The sequence below is a fragment of the Lissotriton helveticus genome, chromosome 1_1 (genome assembly GCF_964261635.1).
Source record: "Lissotriton helveticus chromosome 1_1, aLisHel1.1, whole genome shotgun sequence".
NCBI lineage: Eukaryota > Metazoa > Chordata > Amphibia > Caudata > Salamandridae > Lissotriton > Lissotriton helveticus.
This window is the reverse complement of record NC_136057.1, coordinates 750,618,880-750,646,305: the sequence shown is the minus strand read 5'-3', so window position 1 is coordinate 750,646,305 and position 27,426 is coordinate 750,618,880.

Genomic DNA, 27,426 nt, shown 5'->3' with positions numbered 1-27,426 from the left:
CCAGAAAAAACTTCACAAAAATTACTACGATTAACTATTCTCTTCCATCTACTATTTCTTTTGAAATCATAAATTACCTTGTTTAGCTTCCTAATTCTATTGATTGTCAAAATAAATAACTTACGTTTAAATTCAAATGCCTGATCAATAACTTTCTCAACTATTTTTTTTCTCTTATAAAAAACCACTTTCTGCTGACCTTTCTTAATATTTTTTAACAAATTCCCAATTATCCTGTTGCGGAACATTCGTTTACGAATATCCCTAAACTGTTGTTTCCTTCTACTTTCATGCATAGAGTTATCTCTTACTCTAGCAGTAACATTTCTCATTGGCCTTTCCTTACCATTTGAATTCGGTCTCCTTTTCTGGAGTGAAACATTTTCTGTAGTAATATTTTTTTTACTACACATATTTCTTATGACTGTTTTTCGACTCTTACCCGGTGCTTTCTTGGTGACTTGACAAATCTTTTTGTTAGAGGACTGCTGCAATATTCCATGCTCCTGCTGTCTTTGACGTTTTCCAGCCTTTCTTACTCTTTCTTTGCTAGGCATCCTAAAATCTTGAAATAATGTGCAGTTGAATCTGTGGTAAAATATAATAAAAAATGTTATTAACCACTATTACCCAACAGTAAATTAATAACAGTCATCAAAAACTTAACACACTACTTAAGTATATAATATACTGAAGCCTATCTCCAATTTTTCACTGAACAGGACTCATCTCTTCTTAACCTTGGATAAACCTCACCTACTCTGTGTCCCCTGCACATAATTAAATGTAAAGGGACAGATTTATATTAACTAGCACATCCCCAGGGATGCACCAGTTAACGTGCACCGCTGCTCTGCCACCCACAGTGTGCCGCATTTACAATCAGATAGGACAAAGCTACATCAAAACCCTGCGCCTGCTTGAAGCAGGCATAGATCTTGACGCAGGTAGGCTGAAAGCTAAAGCAACAACTAAGTGTCGTGTGCAGAAGTTACAAAAAAGGAAAAATGGCGTTTAAACCAGTAATGAAACCATGCTAACGTAATACAGAGTAAAAATATCCAGGATCTACATCAGTTTGGGGTTCACGAACCTGGCAGGTACAAGGCACTGAGGCTTTCCACCGTGCATGTCTCATCCCAAAACATATGTTGTTTGTGAATGAAACAATTTCCCAGACCAAATGCTTTGGATTGGCTACTTCTAAAAAATTAAACACCCCTACTATCCCGGAGTTAGAGGAATACGATGGTTGGAGTAATTTTACTCGTTGTCTATTAAAGATTTACAGGCCCTACTCCGTAATTCTTCCTTTAACATTTCCAGTATAAATCCAAAAGGTTGACTGCTTTGGCAACGTGCCTTATCCATGGTTTAATAACGCTGCCTTTTGCTTTATATAAGTTTTCAAATTGTATGAAATATATACCAATAGGTCGTTATTAACCTTTAGGTAGTGGTTTTCTTCATCAAGTCTGGTCGCTTCCATACACATACAGATTTTCAAAGATGATCAAGAACTTTATCTGAATGGAGAGGAATGCACTGAGACGCCAGATCATTCACTAATGTGTAGGCACAGACAGTTACACGGTTCATGCAACAAACACCGACCAAATATGGCTTGCGTGTTGCAAGGCACGCCAGTTCCTGCTATCATCCCCACGTTCAAGTTCTTGGAAAATGGTAGTTATTTGATGCTCAATAATGAAGATTGTTCTGGGTTAATTAAAAGTATTCATTTTATCGTAACAGTAAATGAACGGGTTATTTGCTGCAGAAATGTTCTATTTCCTCCCACACATGAACATAGGGAGTTTTCAATCTGGCCACAAATACCAACCTTGGGAGCACATTTCAACAGCATGGCAAGAATAAGAGCTCTTTTGTCTCAGAGAGAGGTGGCCTTGAGTTCGGCCCGTGAAACTTTCGTGCTTCACATAGCGAACACCCGTACAGAGGTGCAGACCCTTTTAAATACAGATTCGACTTTGCATTTCAGCAAGATTACCCATTCATTTCCATGCAGCAGGAGGCCCATAGGAATGAAGGTGCAATTTGCGATTAGCAATTACCTCATCGCAAATTACGAATTTTTCCGACGGTGCAGGGGTATCTCAAGAACACCCTGCTGCACCCCTGAAAAAAAAATTTGGGGTCATATGGCGCACATAAATTTTGAAAACATTCCTTTACCTCAAAAACGATTTTCAACTCATAATTTGAAAACACTGCACATGGGGAAATGACTTAAAATGTCCTTAAGACACATAAAAGCATTTTTTGATTGCCTTTGCAGCATGTTTCAGTCACCTTTAACATGCCTATGTAACGGAAACATTCAAAATCTAAATTTGCCATGCACAGGTGGGAGCATATTTACAAGCAATTTGCTCCACAGACAAACTTCTTACATTGAAATGGGAAAAATACCATCAGAGACTCTCAATTACCTTATAAAGAAGCAGACACCATTATGTCCTTCTCATCAATATTAAAACCATTGCTTTTTCTCAAAAACGATTTACAAGTCATAATTTGAAAACACTCCACAGCTCCTATGCACATAAAAACCCTGTCAGTACTAATACTTCACATTTTCTCCAATTACAATTTCTCAAAGAAACAAAATCTATTTGTGAAACACTTGAGACAAAGCAACATTTGAAAAACACAACTTTCTTCATAATTTTCTCCTTAAAGCACACTATTTTCTATCTAAATTAAAGAAATTTTTTCTCACCTTAGCAAATACTTTGAGTTTCAAAACAGTCTCAGAAACACACCAATTTGTCTTCAGCAGAGCAAAAGGTATGCACTCCAGAGTCTGCAGCTATCAAAAGCACAGAAATGCTGTAATTCCTCACACAGATCTCTCATGTCACCCAATCAAAACTCTTCCCTCACTTTTTTTCAAAGCAAAACCCTTCCCCCCTCTGCCCCCTCTCTGCTTTTTCTGCATAGCAACCACCTCTTGCAAGACCTCTCACACAACAATGTTGCAATTGAACTCTGAACTCTCAGTGCACCTGCATATCCAAAGCATTCTTTCATTTAATGATTTTTTCTTCGCCACTCAAAATACATCTTTCAACGAACTCATCCATGCACACTAACTTTCTGTTTTCAGCAATCAAAATCCACCAATCACTCTTACTGCTTCATTAACACAGAAACTCCTCAGTTTTTTTCATTTTACACTCTCATTTTTTCAACTGCCATTTCATTGCCACACTTCATCTGACTGCAGGAGAACCTTCTCTCGCCATGTTTTCTGTCTGGATTGTTGGACATAGCTACATCTATTGGGCTCAAAGGTACGCTGAAAACAGGAATTTACCTAACCTCAATTTACAAGATGTGGAAATTAAGTGGTTTGGCCACAGAGGATTAAAATGTCACCAATTGATACCATTGGTGAAAACCTTTATGCATTTGCCAAAACCTGACCTGTTAATTGTGCACTGTGGAGGTAATGATTTGGGCACTTTGACTGGGGTAGGTCTGGAAATGCTTTTAAAGGACACCTTTGAGCAATTGATGGCACTTTTTCCTCAGACTGCCTTGGTATATTCAAATATATGCCAAAGACAGAAATGGAGGTGGTCGAACCAATTTTGTCCACAAATTGAGAAATCGAGGAAGCATGTAAACAAATCTGTTTCAGCTTACATGAGAGACCATGGAATGGGCTCCCTGTACAACAATAACTTGCGTTACTACATGCAAGATATCTACAGAGGAGATGGAGTTCACTTCTCAGATGAGGGCAACAGAGTTTTCACTCTGAATTTAAGAATGTGCATTGGTACCTACTTATAAGTACCTAAATGTACCATAAACCCAAAAGCTCTTCTCAGAGCTACCCTACATCTGATCACTCACAATTATTATTGTACTCTAACTTTTTTCACTAATTTTCAAGAAAGTACGCTCCCCAGAACGCTTCCCGGTTCGCGAACCGAGCGCACTCCACGCAAAAAAACTAAAAAAACGGTATATATTTTTTTGCCCTGCGAGAACCTTTCAAAGCCTCCACATCAAACCTAGGGGGTCAGGGACGATCTACTATGCCCCCTTATGGTCATTTGCCCCTTCGCTTTGGCCTCCTCTTGTCTCTCGATCCTACCGAGAGACAAGATGGCGGCCGCTACGGACTGTTTGGAATGTTTACAGACGCCGAAAAACCAATCAGCTTCGCAAACCTCCGTAACGCGAAAAGTACGCGAAGCGGAGCGCTGTTACAGATATATATCTTTTTTTGAACGTTAATTTCTCAAAATCCACTGGAGCACATATATTGAGACCTAGCAAAGGCACATCGGACTACCAGTCCCTACAATTTTGCCAAGTTTCGTGCAAATCCATTCAGCCGTTCGATTATTATTATTATTTTTTTTTTTGCCCCGCGGGGCCCTTTTAAAACCTCCACATCAAACCTAGGGGGTCAGCGAGGATATACTATTCCCCCTTATGGTCATTTGCCCCTTCGCTTTCGCCTCCTCTTGTCTCTCGATCCTACCGAGAGACAAGATGGCGGCCGCTACGGACTGTTTGGAATGTTGACAGACGCCGGAGAACCAATCAGCTTCGCTTCACAAAGCTCCGTTGCGCGAAAAGTCCGCGAACCAGACCGCTGCCTGGTCCGCGCTTACAGATATATATCTTTTTTTAAACGTTAATTTCTCAAAATCCACTGGAGCACATATATTGAGACCTACAAAAGGCACATCGGGCTACCAGTCCCTACAATTTTGCCAAGTTTCGTGCAAATCCATTCAGCCGTTCGGGCTAAAAGTGAGGCCAACCGCCCTATGGAAATTAACATGGGAAAAACGCGTTTTGGGACCCCCCTTTTTTCTCGGCCCCCCCTTGACGAACCCCCCCCAAATTTTCAAAGGCTGCTCAGAAACAAAATGTGCCATTTTCCTGAAAATTTCAGCCAATTCCGTCCACAAACGCCAAAGTTATTAGACATAGAATTTTCAAAAAACCCATAGAGAAAAAATCCTAACTATATATACCTACTGGCGACCGCCAGTAGGTAATATATATATATACATATATATATGTGTATAAATATATATATATGTTTTAAGCAAAAACCTTCCAAAAGAAGACTCCGCACACCACTTCGTTTCGCAATCCTTATTTTATTTTCTGTAGGTTCCCCACCTACGCGTTTCGGACAGCAACTGTCCCTGATCACGGACCGTGATCAGGGACAGTTGCTGTCCGAAACGCGTAGGTGGGGAACCTACAGAAAATAAAATAAGGATTGAGAAACGAAGTGGTGTGCGGCGGCTTTTTTTGGAAGGTTTTTGCTTAAAACATTGATTGCGAGGGCGTCCCGGACCTCGCCGCCAGCACCAGCCATCAAGTCGCTCCTCTCGTATTGGGACATTTGCTGAAACAAAATATATATATATATATATATATATATATATATATATATATATATATATATATATATATATATATATATATATATATATATATATATATATATATATATATATATATATATATATATATATATGTATATGTATATGTATATGTATATGTATATATATATATATATATATATATATATATATATATATATATATATATATATATATATATATATTTATATATATACATATATACACACATATATTACCTACTGGCAGTCGCCAGTGGGTAGTTATAGGTAGGACCTAGTTTCCATAGGAAATCCGCAACATTCTATTGGGAATAACTTTGGCGCCGGTTGTTGAATCTTCGCGAATTTCTCAAAGAAGATGGCCCGCTCCTTCCCTGAAAGTCTTGGGAAGATTCGTCAAGCGGGGGCCGAGAAGAAAGGGGGGTCCCAAAACGTGTTTTCCCAATGTTAATTTCCATAGGACGATTAGGCACGGCTACAGCCCGAACCGCTGAACGGAATTACACCAAATTTGAGAAAATGGTAGGGTCTGGTACGCAGATCACCCTTTTGGTTAAATGGTGTAAATCCCTCCAGTAGTTCCTGAGAAAATCTAAAGAAAAAAATATATATATCTGGGCGAAGCCTAACCACACATCTCATCGTGAGATCTGATTGGCTGTCAGCACTTCATCCAAGAAGTGTTGGCAGCCATCTTGGGACCAATATACATGATAGCACCGCATTAAAAAGCATAGCAGTTAATAGAAGGTTTTAAGACTTTAGTTACATTATAAATCATTTGTTGATGGTACCATACTCATTTTAGGAATTGTGGTGTGTTTTAAGGTGATTTTACCATGTGAAAAAGCCTTCTGCTGGGATATCATGAATCATGTTTGAAAGAAAACTATTATCTCATGCTTTTCCCTCAGTGGTTTGAAAGGGGATCTATAAGCTAAACTGAAAGCATATTTTCTGTAAATTCACATTATCTTTCTCAGTCATGTGAGAATGAAGTCTGACATTCTCAGTAAAACATGTACATCCAACAAGGACAGAGACTGTCAGTTGATTCCTTTGTGTTCTACTGCAGCTTCCCAGAGTGTTCTAAAGAACAACTAGAGCGCTAACAGTCCTACTTATTACAAAGGTATGGCACACCTGAAGCTATCTTGATTGGAATAAAGTGGTAACTCCTAAAACATTTAATTTAAAAAGGAACGAAATGAGGGGGTATATTTTGCCATAGAAAGTATGATTAGTGCTGCAGAAAGAAAAATTAGGGCACATTTTGAGCGACTTCTCAAATCCTCTTCTATTTCATTAAAACATTCTCACATACAGTCTCCCAAGATGGCAACCAGAGACAAAAGAGCCCAAATGTAGCCCAAATATCACCCAGATACATATATATAAATGCATATGCATATATATGCATATATATGTGTATATGTGTGCGTGTAGAGAGAGGTAGAGGTGTAGAGGGAGAGGTGTAGAGGTAGAGAAGTAGAGGTAGAGAGGTAGAGGTAGAGAGGTAGAGACTAGTAGAGAGAGAAGTAGAGAGAAGTAGAGAGAGGTAGAGAGTAGAGAGTGAGCAATAGAGAGTAGAGAGTGAGTAGTAGAGAGTAGTAGAGAGCAGTAGAGAGAGTAGCAGAGAGTGAGTAGTAGAGAGTAGTAGAGTGAATAGTAGAGTGAGTAGTAGAGAGTAGTAGAGAGTGAGTAGTAGAGAGTGAGTAGTAAAGAGTAGTAGAGAGTAAATAGTAGAGTGAGTAGTAGAGAGCAGTAGAGAGTGAGTAGAAGAGAGTAGTAAAGAGTGAGTAGTAGAGAGTAGTAGAGAGTGAGTAGTAGAGAGTGAGTAGTAGAGAGGGAGTAGTAGAGAGTGAGTAACAGAGAGAGAGAGAATAGTAGAGAGTAGTAGAGAGTGAGTAGTAGAGTGAATAGTAGAGAGTAGTAGAGAGAGAGAGTAGTAGAGAGTGAGTAGTAGAGAGTGAGTAGTAGAGTGAGTAGTAGAGTGAGTAGTAGAGAGTGAGTCGTAGAGAGTAGTAGAGAGAGAGTAGTAGAGAGTGAGTAGTAGAGAGTAGTAGAGTGAGAAGTAGAGAGTGAGTAGTAGAGAGTGAGTAGTAAAGAGTGAGTAGTAGAGAGAGAGTAGTAGAGAGTGAGTAGTAGAGAGTAGTAGAGAGTGAGTAGTAGAGAGTAGTAGATAGTGAGTAGTAGGGAGTGAGTAGTAGAGAGAGAGTAGTAGAGAGTAGTAGAGTAGTAGAGAATGAGTAGTAGAGAGTGAGTATTAGAGAGTAGGGGAGTAGTAGAGAGTGAGTAGTAGAGAGTAGTGGAGAATATTCCAAAGTTTGGCACAGCACCACTTGCACAACAAGTCCAATCAAATCATATCACTTAGAGTCCTTATTGAAGCGCTGAATCTTGGTGTGTATTCAAATGCTTTTATTTTCCTTACGTTTATGTACCACAGCCAGCCGACGCATTTCGTTCCGTACAACAGAACTTCTTCGGGGCGTTCTTATTTCCTTCAAGTTATGTCGGTATCCTGTTGTCATATAACTAGATATTTCTTCCAAATGTTAGACGAGTCGTAAGTACATTCTTCTTCAAAGTGACTAGGTATCAATTTTACCCACACAATTCGGGCAGACTTGAGTAATTTATAGCATCCTCAAAGTCAGTCTTTCAAAAATTCCAAAGTATAGGACATGATAATCCAAATCCAAATGTTTCTCAAGAAAAGTCATTTTCAATAGTTCGGAATATCGGCGTTTGGGCAGATATGACCCACGGACACGGTTTATGACTTTTCTTGAGAAACATTTGGATTTGGATTATCATGTCATATACTTTGGAATTTTTGAAAGACTGACTTTGAGGATGCTATAAATTACTCAAGTCCATGGATGCTGCTGGGAACGCCCCCAGCAACACCCATTGCACGCCCCTTTAACGCAGGACACTGCGTTAAAGGGACTGATATTTATCAGGCAGGATTACGCCACAAAAAGTGGCTTAGTCCAGCCTGATAAATGTCACTCAGTCTTCTGCGCCACCGGAACGTCACAAAAAGTGACGTTCCGGAGGCGCAAGGGGCTCGTAAATAAGGCCCCATAGGTTTCACACTCGTTATAATTAGGAATTAGCATTTAAAAAACCTTTGAGAGTCACTGAAAAAACCATAGGTTTCACACCAGTTATAGTCAGCTGGACATTTTACTCATACAAAACCATTGAAATTCCCCTGTTATAGTTAGTTGTACTCACTATAACTCGCGCGCCCACAATCCACTGCTGATGATGTCACATATTACATCATTCATGACATGGTCAGTGACATCACTGATGACATCACTGATGACATCTCAAATGACATCACTGATGACATCATCCAGTGAATGTGGTTTGCTTTGATATTCAAATATATATTATAAATACACTACTTTGCATTGAAGAATGAGTGGATATATAAATATAAATGTGTGGATGGTGGATTTAGTAACAGTGTCATTGATTGTTTCCTTGATTAATTTGTAGGGTCTCACTATATATAATGTGTAGTTACTGAACTGTGTGAAAGTCTTTATTGCTTTGTCTTAATTGCTATGTTAAAGACTATATTTGTTATTGGTTTCTTAACTGAGTATTTGTATGGGTAAATGAATGTCTATGTGGTTTGGTGGGGGGTGTGTGATTGCCAAAAAATGTGTGAACAGTTCATTCAGTAGGTATATGAGGTTAAGACTACATGTTATAACAGTTGTTTCAGTGAGTGTATATGTTTATGGGTGTGGTGGTGATGAAATATTTCTCTCAATGGTACATCTCTGTTAGACCTGGCATCTTTGGCGTGGTTTCCCCCTATCTTTTTGCCTCTACCTCCTGTATTTTGTATGCTGTGCTGGATTTCGTTTTTGCTGGTTTAGATTCTTTGGACACTCCGCCACTGCTGATCAGTGCCAGAGTGTAAGTGCTCCCTATGTAAATTGTTATTCTGATTGGATATACATGTTTGGCATATTTGTATCACCATAAAGTCCCTAGTAAAGTGCACTGGGTGTGCCAGGGCTGGTGATGACACATGCTATTAGTGGGCCTGCAGCACTGATTGTGCCACCCACAGGAGTAGCTCTAAAATGGTGTCTCAGGCCTGCCACTGCAGTGCCTGTGTGCAGTTTAGAAACTGCCATGTCCTCCTGGTCAGTGTCCCCACTGACCAGGCCTAACCCTTCCCTTTTCATGCACATTAGTCACCCCTATGGAAGGCCCAAGGTACCCCCCTGGGCAGGGTGCAGTGTATGTGAAAGGAAGAGCATGTACTAGTGCAGGTGACATGACTTGGTAGTGAATGGCAGCCATATTCGTTTTTCACCATTGTAAGGCTATCTTGCTCCATAGATTAACATGGGGGATGCTGGCTACAGTGGCTACTAGCATTTTGTCTCATAGGAACAAGATAGGACATAAGTATCTAGTATCCCTGAACTCAGAATTTAATAACACATCTTTTAGGAAAGGTTGTTTTTAAATCCTGTGTTTGAGAACAGCACTTTTAGAAAGTTGCTGTTCTCTTGTCTGACCCTTCTGTGTGCCTTGGCCTGTTTGTGTATTGACTGTCTGGTTTAAGAGTGACAGGGGCTGGGGATTCACCAGGAGGCTGGCTGAGTCAGCCCTAGGCTGAATGACTGCATTTGCAACTGGAGTGGTGGGAGGAGTTAGCACCTGGGCCTGAATAGGGCTGTGCCTGCCTTCCACAATGCTGGCTCCACCTCCTGCTGGGCAGCTGACGACACTGCCCCTCACTCTGAAAGGAAAGGAGAAGCCAGGTAAACAAAGTGCTCAAGCAACACCCAGAACTGGTCCAGACCGGGTTCAGGGCCCACTTGCACAAAGGGAACAAAGACTGTTAGGGGTATAAGTACAGTACCCCTGACAACATTAGATCATCCTGGAATCAAGACGGAACCTCTGCGAAGGAGAAAGCTGAAACTGAAGAAGGAAGACTGTCCTGCTGTTGCTCTGCTGGACTGACCTGTTGCTTTGCTGCCAAGGAAAGGGAAAGGAATTTGCTGTTGTTCTGTGTCCCCTGTCTTGAAGGAATCTCCAAGGGCCTGAGAAGAGCTGGCTCCCTGTTCTGAAGTCCCAGGAACAAAAGGACTTCACCCCCAGCTTCCCTGAACTCTGCTGAGAGAGTTCTGTCCTTCCTGGAGTGCTTGATCCAGTTGTGGGGCCTCTGGAAGTTGTACCTGTGCTGGGAAGCTTAAAACTAAGCTTGAGAGACTTTTGAAATTGAAAAGTGTCGCATCGCTCGCTTGCGGAGCGCATCCCTGACAGTGCGAGAAGGTTCCCGCCGCTACGAAGGTCGAGATCGTCGCAGCGTCTGTTGCCGCTGCCAGAGCCGTCGCATCCTTCGTTTGCGGGACGCACCAGCCCGGTGCCGGAAAGTCGTACATCGCTGCGAGTGTCGTCGCAGAGCCTGTCGTCGCTGGGTGAGATCGCCGCAACGCTTGCTTGCGGACCACATCACGTCGCTGCGAGTGTCGTCGCAGAAACCATCGCGTCGAGGAGCTGTGAGAGAGAAGATCACCGCTGGTCCGCACATCGTCGCCCCGGAGATCGTCGCAACTCCAAAGATCGTCGCATCGTGCCTTTTGCGAGAACAAACTTCCTACAGAACCTCCGCACCGGAATCCATACAAGTGGCCTTCCTCCACATACAGACCGGATTCGTCGCAACACGCCCGCTGCTGCAGCGGGGCTGTCGCAAAACGCCTCCCCAGGGTCTCAGGAGCAACGAATCGCTTGTTTTCCACCGCACCAGCTTCTGCTTTTGGAACTTTGCCGCAACTAAAAGGTACTGTGAGTAAACGTGACGCAACTGTGAACTTTTCACGCATCTGTGGATTATTTTATCGCAACCTGAAGAATTTTATCGCAAACCTTAAGAACTCTTTTGAAACCATATTCTTGAACTGTGTATGTTGGATTTTTGTTGTTTTGGTCTTGTGTAGTTTAGATTAAATACCTTTATTTTTCTAAACTGTTGTGGAGTCAGTTTGTGGTGTTTTCACTGTGTTACTGTGAGTGTTGGTACAAATAATTTACACATTGCCTCTGGTTAGCCTAGACTGCTCGTCCGAAGCTACCTAGAGGGTGAGCAGGGGTTATCTCAGAGGGTTTCCTCCTTACCCTGACTAGAAGCAAGGGTCCCTATTTGGACAGTGGTACCTACCCCTGCCAACTAGAGACCCCCAGTTCTAACAATCTCCATTAAACCTGAAAAAAAGGCAGGGTATGTGACAGTTATATCTAATTAAGTGTGTCTAAGACTTAGTGATTGTATGAGTCACTATATGGATAACTGTATACTTGTAATAGTGATTTTATAACACACTAAGTGTGAGTTACTATCTATATAAATAGATGAAGTGTTGTTTGTATAAGTGTGTAGGTGAGTAAATGTAAGTATAATCAATTGTTTGCATAAGTCAGAAGGATGTCTTTATAAGTGAATACAATTTGTGTTGGTGTGTAATGTTGAAATAGGCGTATAAGTATATTTGATAGTGTTCTGTTGATTATTCACTGCATATAACACTGAATCTATAGGTAAGTGATTAGATGTGTGTATAGTTCTATGAATAACTGAGTGGGTGTTTAGAAATTTCTATTGGTGTGTCAATGGTTTCAAATATGGTACTTTCTATTTTACAGCGAGTGATGAAAGATTATACTAGTGTGTGATGAGGTGTATTTGATTGTCACATGGATGATGTCATCAGTGATGTCATTTAAGATGTCATCAGTGATGTCATCAGTGATGTCACTGACCATGTCATGAATGATGTAATATGTGACATCATCAGCAGTGGATTGTGGGCGTGCGAGTTATAGTGAGAACAACTAATTATAACGGGGAATTTCAATGGCTTTGTATGAGTAAAATGTCCAGTTAACTATAACTGGTGTGAAACCTATGGTTTTTTCAGTGAATATATATATATATATATATATAGTTTTCACTGTGGTGGAATTGACATCAGCGGCATTATTTTTATTGCTATTGAGTTTAAATGTACTATTGCGACATTGTCCAACATCTGTGATTTTCATTATATACACAGTGGTGCACTGTTGCTTTAAATTACTTAATCCGGGCCACAGGTTGGATCATGTGATGCATGTGTGGGAGGTGTAGCCCACAGGTGGGGTCAGAACCAACAACATAAAAGAAAATCAAAAATACAAATGTGGTGTGTGAACAAGAGTACGTCAGTACTCGAAACGTTGCATTTTGAAGGCTTGTGAATAAAATTAACTTGCCTGGATATCGTGGGGTCCGCCTCTTCTTTCGCCGCGCAAGTGGAGGCCTGAAGATTTCTTGTGATATATATATATATATATACACATACACACACACACACACAGACACATATATATATATGTATGTTGCCTACTGGCTGTTGCCAGTAGGTAGTTGTAGTTAGGACCTAGTATCCATAGGAAAAGCATTTTTTGACTTAGCTGTAACTCTGGCGTTGTTTGACCAATCTTCATGAACTTTTCCCCCAAAAAGTGTCAAAGTGGGTTCTATTGTTATGGAAAGTATGGGGGTGATCCGTGCAGTGGGAACCAAGAATTTAGGGTGCGAAATAAGGTTGCATTTGTAATGTTCATTCCCGTAGGAACCGTTAGCCACACCTACATCCCGAACCGCTGAATGAACTTACACCAAATTTGGCAGGGAGGTAGATGTTGGGTCAAGTAAGTGCCTTTTGCTTATTTGGTGTAAATCCGTTCAGTAGTTGTTGAGAAATGTAAGTCTAAAATTATAGTGATATCACTGGCTGCGGATATTTCACGGTGGTTTTGCAATGAATTGCGGATGCATGCGCCAACGGGAATGCTCTGATTGGTTGGAAGCAACCTGAACAGAAAGTTGTGGCGGCCATTTTATATATCGGAAATAGTTCCCTAGGCTGAACATTTCTGAATAAGCTGAAATAAGGGGTCAGTTTAGAGGTACTCTGATCACATATTTGAGAAATGGGGGTGTTAGTGGCACAAGTTATGTGCCCCAAAATGATTTTTTAATTGTGCTCCATATTCGCGGTGATGCCAGGCCCTGCCAGTGTGGCCCCTTGTGTAACATTGAGGGGACATCACAACTATCAACGTCGTTGTGAATATTGGTAAATATATAAAAAAAATATCAGGGAATCATTAATACGCATTGTTATAGAGATTTTGATAAATATTTTTATAAAGTTATTTATATAGTGAGTTATCTACTATGAAGGTTAGAATTAATTATATAGTTATCATTTTTAATGTGGTTGTGGCTATTGAATTCCTGATTTTGCTTTTTGCTTTTACGACGTAACTACGGGGATCACGATTATCATTGTCATCGTGAACTCCGGCCTCACTGCAAAAATGGAAAATAGGTTTTAGAGAGGGTGTTCTAGAGATACACTAGAAAAACATGAGTTTAAAGTGTACAGTAATAAACCCTAAGTGTGTAAAATACCGTAATATGGGTCATATATGTGTTTTCACTTTATGGAAAAGGTGTGATCGTCGCAGTTAACAACGTCCTGAATAACTGCAAAAACTGAAAATATGTCTTAAAGATGTTTTTTAAAGAAACTTAGTACAAAAATTTGATTTTAAACATGCTTTGAAAGACGTATGTATATAGTAATATGTGTAGGGCAATGTTTAGAATGGATTTTTTTACATATTATTTTTGGATGTGTTGGTGGTTATTCGATGTCTGCTTTTGTTTTCCATTTTTGCGACGTGTCTGCCGGGATCGTGATTACCGATGTCATCGCGGTCTCTGGAGTCACAGCGAAAAGATAAAATAGGTTTTAGAGATGGTTTTTAAAGAAACTCCGTAGAAAAATATGATGTTAAAGAATAGTGTAAGAAACCCTTAGTGTGTAAAATACTGTAATATGCGTTGATATATGTGTTTTACACTTTATGGAAAAGGCACGATCGTCGCTGTTAATGACGTCATCGCGATGTCCCAAATAACCGCGATAACTACCCATGCATTCATTCATTCACCGAACAATTATCCCTGCACTCATCCATTCACTCAGGCACTAGCCTTTCACTCATCCATTCACTTAGGCACTACCCATGCACTTATCCATTCACTCAGGCACTACCCATGCAGTCATCCAATGACCCAGGCACTACTGTTGCACTCATCCATTCTCTCACACAGTACCCTTGAACTCATCCATTCACTCAAGCACTACCCATCCACTCATCCAATCACTGAGGCACTACCCAAGCAGTCACCCAATCACTCAGGCAGTATCCTTGTACTCATCCAATCACCCAGGCCCAATGCATGCACTCACCCAGTCACCCAAGCACTATCCATGCACTCACCCAATCACTCAGGCAGTATCCTTGCACTCATCCAATTACCCAGGCACTACTCACTGAGTCTACCAGTCACTCAGACACTACTTATGCACTCATAGCTTCACTCGGGCTGCACTGTTGCACTCATTGTAACATCCATGCACAGTTATGCACTCATTCAACCATCCATACACCAGGCATACACTCATTCCAACATATATGCATACTTTATCCTTTTTACCTGTAATAGATGGTTCCATCAGGAATTTTTCTCAGTTTTTTTGGTGCATTTGTAAAGTAAAAAAAAATAATCTTTTTTATAATAACAATAATGGCAACTAGGACAAGAGGAATTGAAAAAACGTGCACTGAAAAATGGGCAAAACATAAAAGGGATTTTTTTTTGGCATGTATGCTGTTTTGCAGCATTGTGAATATCTGTAAGACATTGCTCACCATCACTTATAACAACACTACAGTCCATGCAGTACGAGGCCATTCTTGAAAACATTGGAGACATATCTGTTACAGTAGTCTGCACCTCTTAAGGGACTTTCTGACTAGGAATTGTTGCTGCTGCCACTGAAGTAGATGGCCCTCCAGCTTCCCTCTGCATGATCGCCAGTTGGAGACTTTTTTATGATCGGATTTTAGATGATATAACACGGACGTTGTCCCACATGAATATTTCTTGTTCATCCCTCTAGAGAGGGTTTTCTCACAGATTGTGTATTGCACTAGTTTTGCAGCAGTTTTCGGTTCCCCTGATGGGATTTTGAAAAAATCCCACGCCACACTGGCTCTCTTTGTGGAGGTTCCTCTTCTTCCAAATCTATAGTCTCCACCTCCTCCAAATCCTGGTCCAACTGTTGTTGCTGCTGACCCTCATCTCCTTCATGTGTTGCCATTTTTGATAGAAAAAAGACAAAAAACTTTGCACACCACGATGAATCCACCTGCTCAGAATGAAGTTCTATGAAAGAAGATTCAAGAAGGAGGAGTGGGTATGTACTTCCTATTGATTTTGCTGGAAAGCATATTATCCAATGATATTACTTGCTTTCCCGGTCATGTGATTGTTTTCTTTAAAAATGGAGAGAAAAGCAGAACTTTCAATACTATAATAGTACTATGAACAGCTATACTAAACTTGTTCACAATACCTCTACGTATATTTAGGAGCTGTTGAAAAACACAGGCTTTCCGCGATTACCGACGTCATCGTGACTTCCGCTGTCTTTGCGGAATGGGAAATCAGTGTTTGAAGATGATTATTCTGGAAACTCATTACCAGAATATGAGTTTGAAAAGTACACTAATAAAGTTGTAATGTTAAATATGCTATAGAATATGTCTAAACATATGTTTTACATTTTATACAATCCATGTGCTTTTCATGACTCCCGACGTCACCGCGATGATGTCGGTAATCGTGAACATAATTATTTTTGTAAAGGTGGTATTTTCCTAAATTACTCACAGAAAGAGAAGTTAAAACAATATTTTACTAAATATTTAGACCTAAACTTTATTTAAAAAAATGTCTTTAAGTGTATTTTTCAGTATGTGAAATACATTTACTGATCACAGATTCTCACAGTAAATGCGACAATGTTGTGCTGACTCAAAACATTGTTAAACATAAAAGCAGTTATTAATGTAGTTTCTGAATGAGTGTTCTATAATATAAATATAATACACTATATCCAATTATAGAAAGAAAATACAAAAATCATAGCGGTCACAACAAAAAATGGGCGATACATTTAAGATGTCATCTGTGATGTCATGAGTGATGTCACTGACCATGTCATGAGTGATGAAATATGTAAGGTCATAAGCAGTGCATTGCGGTGGCACAAGTTGTAGTGCTTAATTTCTCTGGTTTTGTACGAGTGAAATATCCCCCTTACTATAACGTCCCTGTAACCTTTGCTCTTTTCAGTGCATGTATGATTATATATAAGTGGTGGCCCATGCAGGTAAGCGCGGTGGGGGGTGTACGTGACAAACAATGGAATAATGAAAATAAAATAAGTAAATAAATAAAACCACTTACCTTGCCCTCACCGCATCGCTGAGTCACAATGAGGCGAGCATAAGATAAGTGGTTTTATTTTCGCTATTCTGTTATTTGTCAGTTCGATGCCCCCACCCCTCCCCACCACCCACCGTGCTTACCTGCACCGGCCGCCACTGGCATATACATATTTATGTTTGTGTGTGTAGTCATAAGATTTAAAAATTAGATTTTCTGTTTTGATGTTTTAAATGTTTCCACAGACACTTAAGATTACTCACTTCTTCTAATTTATGCATTTCATGTATCTGTACCTATTTGCCTGCAGGTTCCTTGATGCAGGCACCTACAGCCTTTTTGGTACCCTTTTGGCTCCCTCAATAATGACTCATGTTCAGTTGCTGTCTGACTGATTATATCTTCTCTGTTTTATTTGCATCATTATTCATAACGTCAATATAAATTAGGTGTCCTGTGTTGGGGCAAGTGCAGAACCGAAAGTGTAAGTATGTTTGGGGCATGCACAATGTAACAGATATTGCGATTCCCTTAGCTGGACCTGTATCTGAGTCTTCAGATTCTTCTGTCAGCTCAACCAGAGCCACCCAGCTTAGTAGCACTGTGCCATGAAAGAGATTTGGAGAAAATCATTACATTTTCTTGGGCATTACATATCAAATGTACTATGAGACTTGCATATCCGAAGGAGTTGGTATATGCAAAGGGGTGGGTGTCAGGTTTCTGTATGACTAGATGTGTGTAGGCATTGGTACCTAAAACCAGGAAGGACACCATATTTATAATGTGCAAGGGCTTGTTACACATCAAGCCACATGGAGATCCATGACTTTTCAGATTTCCTTATGGCTGGTTATGAAATGCTAATCATGTTTCTGGTGACTCTTTGGAGAAGACTCAGTGTTTAAATATTGAAGGCACACTTTCATTTTATCGAAACATAAAGATAGATGAGTCCTATATTTACGGTGGTGCATGCACTTAAAACTTCCAGGTTGGAAAATGCTAGAATTCTGTACTGAGGCATTCCCTTCAGTTGATCAAGATAATGTAAATGGTCCAAATATCTTTGCAATCTTCGCTGACTTCCAATCCTGAAAAGAATCCTTTTTGAAGCTCTTCCCATCATGTATCAAGCCTTTAACAAGCATGGCCCATAGTACTTAATTAACACAATTATACATTACTACCCCTCCCCATCTCTTCAATCCACCTCTGCACTGTTGTCACAGAGCCTAGGTTTTGCTGTGCCAGGAAGGGAGGCCGTTCTTTTATGGTTCTCACCAGCATCAAATGGAGCAAGCTTCAGCACACTTTGGGGGAGATTTATGAAAAAGTCACGCAACGCAGTGCAGCCCCTGTGAGGTAGCGCTGCGTTGTGCGACAGAGAGGGAGCAAGAGAGTGCCATATCTTCAAAGATATGGCTATCTCCTCCCGTTTCTCTTGCACCTGGGCTGATTACAGCTGCCTTGCGCCATGCACACACCTTAGCGAGGCAGCGCTAGGGTGTGTGCATGAGTCCAGCATAGGTTTTGCACAGGAAGGGTACCCTTTTTCATAACCACCCATAAGTCAATCTGACAAGTCATAGGTCTCCATGCTGTCTTGCCTAGTCCCGATATGGTCCTGTATGAACTGTAAAAGGGACTGAAATATCAATCAATTTAAACATCACAGAGTTCAACTTTTAGGGGGAATATCTTCCTTTGGGTAGGCCTCCTTGAGCATCCTGCACACACCACTGCCTCTTTATGTCCACTCGTTGTTATGTTTCCCCTTGTTCCTTCATTATTGAATGCATGTCGGAATGTGCTTGATCAGATATTTGCTCGAGTGGTTGAAGAGTGGGGTACATATAAGATTGTATCAATATTATAAATATATATATGTATTCACTGCTGAAAAAAACAAAGGTCAAAGGTTACAGGGAAATTATAGTTAGGTAATAGAATAAGAAAAAAAACCTTAGAAACTCAAGGGCGTTATAGTCAGGTTCAGATTTTACACACATAAATCCACAGAAATTAAGCAGCAATAGTTATAGTTATCTAAAGAAACTGTAGCGTGTGCCCTAAGGTAACTATAATTCATGCACCCACCATGTACAGTTTTCTCATCAATAAATTTACAGCAAATGTTGCAGTGATATATTTAATTGATGTCATAGAAGATGTCATGATTGATGTAATATGTGGAGTAATGAGCAGTGCATGGTGAGGGTGCGAGTTATAGTCACTGTAGGGCACGAGTTCTAGTTTCTTGAGATGACTATAACTATATATACCATATTATAGGATATAGAGGAATGGGACAGAGCCCTAGGGGGATGAAGTCCCAGGGCCTGTTATTAATCTCTGTTAAATATCATGTTACACACACAAGGCCAGGTGTGAATTTCTAAATAGGGTGGGTGGGTCACCACCAAGGAAGCAAGGAAGCAGAGTCCCTATAACCACTGCAGACCAAGAGGGCTTTAAGATAAACTTAAGGTGATTTGGGAGGCCATACATAACCTAACATTATGAATATGTAAAGAGTGAATTATAAGGATGTTTTTCCCTTCAAGATTCTGAGTGATCTCATAGACATCCTGCGCTCTCATTTAAAACAAAGCAAAAACTGAATCTAACAAGTTTTATTTGGTCAAACGTGCAGTCTGAGAAAATAATAAAAATTGTGTGTTAATAATGTGGGTCATTTTCACATTTCTATTTTTAAAAATTGCCCAACATTACGACAACGATGCAGCAATTGATGGAAAATGGGACATTTCTTCATAGTATGCCAAGGAGGGGAAAGAAATAGTGATCGTTGTGTTGTAAGTAAGGATTTTGAAAGTGATGAAGAACAACCTGTCATCAAAAGTGAACTATTTTTGGTGGCACAAAAATGACGGTGTAAACAAGGAAAAGAATATTGCTAACTCAGGTGTTGAAGTTGTGATAAATAACAAGAACATTAGTCTTATGGTGGACACTGGAGCTCACATCTCTATTGTATCCCCAGAATATGTCTAACAATTTTGGTCTGGTATAGCTTTATCGCATCATATTTTCTGTCAGTTGTATTTGAGGGTAGCAAAATAGATTTACAAGGTTACTTGTGGGCCACTATTAAAGTATTGGGTGAATTTATTAAAGGAAAGGTTTATGTAGCAAGGAAGGGTATTAATGTTTTAGTATGGCTACATCAAACTGAACTTAACATAGCCACTGAACCTGCGATGAAAAAACTTTATTGAAAATAGCAAGCTACTGACATTGAAAGAAAGTGCTAATGAGGAAAATCACTGGGAGAAAAAATCATCAATGTGTTTCAAGTTAAATTGGTTAAAATTATGGATTCCACATACACTATAAAAGTCAAACAAGGCTCCGTACCTGTAAAGCATAAGTTGCATAATATTCCATATGGTGTGAGAAAGGACGTAACGTTTATGTTGGGCGACTTATGTATTTTTCAGAAAGTTGAAGCCACACAATGTCTTCAATTGTTGTAGCGTGGACAAATCAGGAGAATCAAGAACACATATATATTGTACAATGAAGCTATTTGAATTACAAGTTTTCCTTTGACTTGAATAGAAGATTTCATACTTAGGACAGGTCAATTAGGCTGGTTCGCGAAGTTGTATTTAAGTGGTTTTTGATGACCATTCTCTCTATTTGATGTCAGGTATTACTCCTAAAGAAATGTCAGTTTTGTACTTTGCGCCTGCGTGGGCAAGTGTTCAGAGACTGATACCAAGCTTATTTCAAGATAACACACATTTAGTGGTCTTCCTGAATGACATTTTGTTTTTTACCAAACTGAACAGGAAGATGACATTTTCTTGCTTGAAGTTTTGAAGAGGAATATATTATTTTCTTGCTTGAAGGTTTGAGTATTGTGGAGAAAAGATGAATAATTCTCATCAATGACAAGTGCTTTTATAAAAAAAGTTTATAATGAAATTCAATGTCTGGGACATATTCTGGAGGGTCAAACCCAAGCCTTGTTTGGTAAAAGGTATTATTGATGCCTCTGAGCCTAAGAATAAATAACAATTAATGTTGTTTTTAGGCTTTTGTGATTTTTAACCTAAGTGTTTTAGAGTCATTTTGAAAAAAGGATTCCCATTGGTATGGTCAGAGGAATCTGAAAGTGTTTTTTCACAGGATTAAAAAGCAATTGTACAAGTACCAGTTTTACAGCCATTTGTAGAAGGACAGAGAACTAGGGGTCCATTAGGATGCCGGGCGGATTGCCCCCGCCAGGGTGGTGGCCTGGCGTGGGCAATCCGCCCGACATCCGCATTCTAATTCCCCCCCGCCATATTAGGATGGCGGGGGGGACCGCGGCGGACGAAAACACCGTCCGCCGCTTTTCCGCCCCGGTCGCATTGCGGCCGGGGCGGTAATGGAACCATATGGTGGCGGTGTCTATCAGACACCGCCATCCATATTAAGGTGCCTGTCTGCAGCTGCTTTTCCCCGGCGGCAATGCCGCCACGGAAAGGCAGGTGGGGATTGCTGCAGGGGCCCCCTGCAGGGCCCCCAGGTTCACGACACTGTCAGGGGGCACATGGGGGGTACCTATGGTACCCCCCCACATTTGCATATGCAAAGCGGCAGGCACCGCGCGGTGCCTGCCGCTTTGCATATGCAAATGCAAAAAAGCATTTTTAGCATCGTGGCGGGCGGTGCAGAGTGCACCGCCCGCCACAATGCTAAAACTACAGGATGTGCCCGCCACTGTGGCGGGCACATCCTAATGCCCCCCACGGGACCCCCGCCCTTATGGCGGGCGGTCCCGTTTCCCACTATGGTGACGGGCGGACAAAGTCCGCCCGTCATCATAATGACCCCCCTAGTGTTACAGTAAAAGCATGTGAATATAGTCTGGGATACATGTTTTCTCAGATTGATGATATGTGTAATAAAAATATTGGTTTTGCTTCTAAACCCTTACGTTACAGAATGTAAATATCCTGGATTAAAAAAGGAGGTTCTTGCATGTTAACCTTTGCTACAGCAACCTTTCATTGATACACTGATGATTTTGTAATGATGTTTCTATTTCTATAACAAGAAAATAAATTTGAATACAGGCGTTGTGCCTTTCCCTCTGGTGTTTGTTGTAGAATATGCAGCTCTCTCTTATGCAAATATCAATTGAGAAAAACCTCTGACTCAGCTAATTGAATTTCTGGAGTCACAACCTCTTTGGTCTCTCCGAGGAGTAACATTAGATCCACTTGTTGTTTGTAGTGCACTATACCCAGAACCTATGACGCATATTGGGTTACCCCGTTAGTTTGTAATGGGTGTCTTGTAAAATGGACATCACCCACATGCTCAACTGTTCCATTTTTCTAAGGTTACCATCCTTCTTGAGTAGGGGACAGTTCTTCATAAGACACACATATATCCATTGGTCAAAGCATTGAGTAGCCCCTTCCTGGAACATCTGAACCATATAGGTCCTGTGTGTTTGTTTTAAATTTGGAACTAAAAAGAGTCTGTCTGGGATGCTAGAGATACAAGCAGAGATCTCAAACTTCAGAAGGGTACTTCAGTATTCCCACATATTACTCCCCCACCATGTTCTTTAGCATAGGTACTTTCCAACCACTTATGTCAATCAGCTGTTATTACAGGCTCTAATTTTATTTATTTCAAATATCATGCAGCAACTGATCAGGGTAATTACACGTGCATTCCCCGTACTTCTACATGAAACCTCACATGACTTTTGCCCTCTTAAATTTACTATTTGAGACCTTGAATAACAATTGTTAGTGAAACACTGATAAGTGTGCCAACTACTTTTTCTACTATTTTTATTCCAAGTACTGTGACAATAAGCTCACTCTACAATAATTTTCTCTGACAGATTCCCCCTGTAAAAACTGAAAAATTTCAAGGAGGGGAATATGAGCACTAAAATGTAACATGAGCAAAAATCTGCATAGTAATTACTTGTTGGGCGTGGTGGTCCATTTTTTATCATTAATGAGTTTTAAAATGAGGCATTTGCAACCCTAGCAAATATCCAACCTGGGGGTAGGTGTTTTTACGAGGTGCTGGAACCACCTCAAACGTTTTGCAGAACTTATAATTAGGGCCTGAGATGCTGGTATCAGAGTGCGTAATTGTTAGCTTTGTAAGTACATAGAATCTACAAAAAGATGGTACAGAACCATATAATCTTGAGTAGCATGTCAGATGACTCAGTGTGTGATGGAGAACATATTTCCTTGAAGGAGTGGAGTAGGTTTTTAATGTCATTCATTTTCTTTTAAAATATGCCTTATAAGTGTATTTGCATGTTTGGCATTTCATTCTGTAGGGTGTAAGGGATTGTATTCATCACTTTTCTAAAAATTATTTACTGTCCTTTATAGTGTCTGAGAGGAAACTACTCTTGCAGGAAACCTCCAGCATGTCAAAGACATTTTAAATGTGCATCATGGAAACGTTTTAGATTTTGAGGTATATTGCCATGATCAAGATTTTGTTGGTGTGCTGGCAGAAGGAACAAAATCATAGGTGGGGCGGAATTGAAATGGTGATTGACGAAGGGGTGGAGACATGGGAGATACAGATTTAGCGAAAAGTCTCAGGGTATGGAGCAATGGGGGTATGGAGCAATGGGAGCAGAGCCACGGAGGAAAGAAGTCACAAGTGCAGGTATGGATCTCTAAATATGGTAGGAAAGCAGAGTCATATAACTGCTGCTGACCGTGAAGGTTTTTGTGTTGTCAAGCAGGGTCTAAATGACCCCAATAGTCTGGTCCAGAAAATGCTGTGTATGGCAATCTTCTATCTATCTAGTCGGGCAGTTTATTATGTGGCACAGTACTTTTTATAAGAAAAAGCTATATGAAGTATTTAGTAAATACCTGGGGTTTAAGTGATAGATTATCATCATTCCTGGAAACCAAGTTTCTGACCTCCCTGGTGGTATGAAGACAGGCCTCCAGATTGGAGGGAAGCCGAACGTATTGCGCTTTGGGTTTTCCTTAGCACCAATTTTTATTATAATTTGTATTTTTGTGAAGTTTAGCTTCCTACAACTTCACCTCATAGAGTACCTCACCTTGATATGCAGTTTTGAAACCTCACATTAAGCTAAGCAGGATCAAGGTACTGTCAGCATACATTTAAAACCACTGGGCTTGATGAGAAGGGGGAACATAGATTTTAAAAAGGCAAGGTGGGAGCACTGCAGGTTATTTGGCTGGCACCAAAAACAAAACCACTCAAGTGGAGTGCCAGAAATTACCTCTCACTACAGACAACAAATACGAATCTAACAATCTATATTATTAAGGAATACCAAACCACAGTAGCACCCCACTATCATCAGTCATCCAGAGTTCATACAGAAAGGATAGCAGCACTGATTACTTGCTGTAATGGGGATGCAAGATCATTTGGAAATCATACATCTAGTGATAGAATTTGGTATATTTCCAAAGTTTAATAGCCTCAATGCACTCCAGAATCTGTTTGGAATAGCATGGTACAGAAGGAGATGGAATACAGACATTGCAATGGAAGAATTGCAAGTCATGAAGAAGGGTGTTTTCTTGACTAACCACTCATTTGTACTGCCACATGGGGGATGATGAGTTGGTGGTGAGTGAAAGACAAAGAGAAGATGTAATTACAACAAGCATTTACAATGCAATAGGTCTCGCATTTACGCGAGTTTGAGGTATTGACATTGCTAATAACCATGCCTTTTATTTTTGTTTTTGTTTTAAAAACATAAAGAAAAGGCATTGTCCTTTACAATGCCAATAGCTTAAACTTGTGTAACTGCGAGACCTATTGCATTGCAAATGCTTGTTATAAAAATGTCAGGGGACATAACGTCAACAGACAACATGGACCAGGACCAAAACATCAGGATAGAAAGGAGCGATTGCATAACCAATGGACTGTAGGAGATGGGGACATGGGAGGAGCCAGACTACCAATAGGCCAGACCAGAGGGTTACAACTAACTGGCCTTTCTTGAAGCGGCTAAACAGGTCAATAGGGGAGAGGAATGTTTAACAACCCATTATCAGGAGGGGATTACAAGGATCTGGACACCAATTATGTTGAGAAGAAGGCTAAAACTAGTCTGGTCCCTTCCCCCCAAATACAACCCCCGAAGATAGCAGCTGCGACGCCTGAGTCGGGTGCTTACCTGCATGCTGCAGCTGCTGTCTGTCCGGGGGGTGCTTAGCTTTCTCCCACGCCACTGTGCTGAGGTTGACTCGGAGCATGCCTATGTCCTGCAACATTGCATCAATCTTGGTCTGCACTGCGGTGCTTGAGGTTTCTATGGCCACGAGAATATGCACGTCAGTGGGAGAGGCACGTCCACTTCTGCTGTCTGTGTACGTCTCACGTAGTATTTCTGTCTTTGCTGCTCATCCTGTCGCCTTGCATTGATCCATCATTTTGTTTGTTGTGCCTCCCTCTGTGGCCGGTCTTTCCCCCATGTCTGTGTTGTCCCTGTGGTGGGGCGTCAAGGCTCAGAGTTTGAGGGGCGAGCTACTATATTTGGCAGTGTCCTTCAGGGCGCTCACCAGTGTGCTTGAATGAGGGCCACTGTCATGTCCGCGTACATGCTCTGCCTGGCCCCGGTGACTACCCCCACAGGGAGGGTGCAGGGAGGGTACTCAATTAGGAGACCTTATCACACAACCACACACAACCACACACACAAAACCACACACACACACACACATTCAACCACACACACACACATTCAACCCCACACACACACTCAACCCCTCACACAGATTCAACCCCACACACACACTCAACCCCACACACACTCAACCCCACACTCACTCAACCACACACACACACTCAACCCCACACACACTCAACCACACACACAACCACACACAACCACAACCACACATACCACCACACACACACCTTACCACCACCAAGGGGAGAGGGCCAGGCGGGGTTTGAGGGATCGTGGGACCCCCCATGCCCCAGCAGCCCAACGGTCTGTGAGCCCCTCGCTCCAGACTTGGCCCAGCCTACCTCCAGCCAACAGCAATGGCCGTCCTTTCGTTCCAGGCATGGGTGATCTCTCTGGCCGCATCCATGTAATCAAGGTGGCCCCGCCCACCCTGGACGTGCAGGTTTCATCCTCTTCAGGTAGCTGCTGCATGGCCCAAATGTCTGCTGTGGAGATAAGGCCCAGTGGGGCCCTCACATCAACGCACCCCCTGCTGCCTAGCAGTCCGCTGCAGGCTGCAGGTCAGCCGCCCGCTCGCCCACTGCCACCCACTGCAACGCCGGGGAGGCCTTCGTCATGAAGGGCACCCACAGTCCGGTGTCCCGCCTCCGAGCATGTGTCCCCTCTCCGGTTACTGCCAAATTGCTCACCAGTACAGCACTGGTAAACAGCGTCAGGAAGGCCGCTTGGTGCACCAGTGTCGAGTTCTCTCAGTTTCACCCCAGTCCACGACTGTTTTAGGGATAGTAGTCAGTGACGGAGAGCTTGCACAGCACCCATCATTGTCTCATTGGCGGGGGCCTCGTTTCCTTCTCCATGCAACTGGGTGGAAGGAGTATTAAACAGATATTTAGGCGGGCATGATGCAGAGCTGCTTAGGCTGCGTCTGCTATGGTCCCCATCTTGGGCATGCCCCACGCACAAGTTGTTAGAGACCAACAAATTCGAGGGAACTTTGTGGTACTTTAAAAGGGTGAGATATGTCCCCTTCTGCCCATAGATTGAAATGGAAGTTGGAGGTGGCAGGAACCATGTTGTTTGGATGGATGTATGAGGTTAGTATTCTAGACTGGTCCCTTCCCCCCAAATACAACCCCCGAAGATAGCGGCTGCGACGCCTGAGTCGGGTGCTTACCTGCATGCTGCATGCTGCTGCTGCTGTCTGTCCGGGGGTGCTTGTCTTTCTCCCCCGCTGCCACCTCCCGGTAGGAAAATTTTTTTGTTTTGTTTTCTGCCGTGTTTCCTTCTTCACCCCCCCCTGCCGAGGGACTGGCACGGGCTGAAGGGAGCCAGTCACCGACACATTATTGTAGGAGTCTAGGGGGTGAAGCTAGCCTGGGTTTTCCTTGGCTCGACTTCTCAGAGAGGAGACAGAGAGGGCCGGAGATATCCCACAAGCCACCGCGCCTGTATGGAGAAACCAGCGCACCCCTCATTTCATTGTTAACCGCTGTTTAATCAGCAATTTAATTAACATTTCCATAGTGAAATACCAATTTAGAGGTTAACCGTGTAAAATTGAAATTGCACAAAAACTTCTTGCTAACTCTTTTTGATAGATACTTAGTTCATTTGTAAAGGCGTGCTTTTTACCTTATGACTTTAATGGAGCAAGCCATTTTAAACCAAGAAACAAGGAAATCGATCGCTTTCACTTTCGCAAAACAAATAAAGCCGCGAGTGGTGCGCGAGTGGTGCGCGCGAGTGGTGTGCGCGCGTGCCACAGTGAGCCATATGGTTTCTATTACGCGCAGAAATGCGCGCAATAGACACCAATAGGCCATGGGCGGAGCTATGCTCCTGCCTCTGGCCTATTGTGTGTGATCTTTAAAACAAACTCGCAGGCAAAGGCCAATAGCAGGC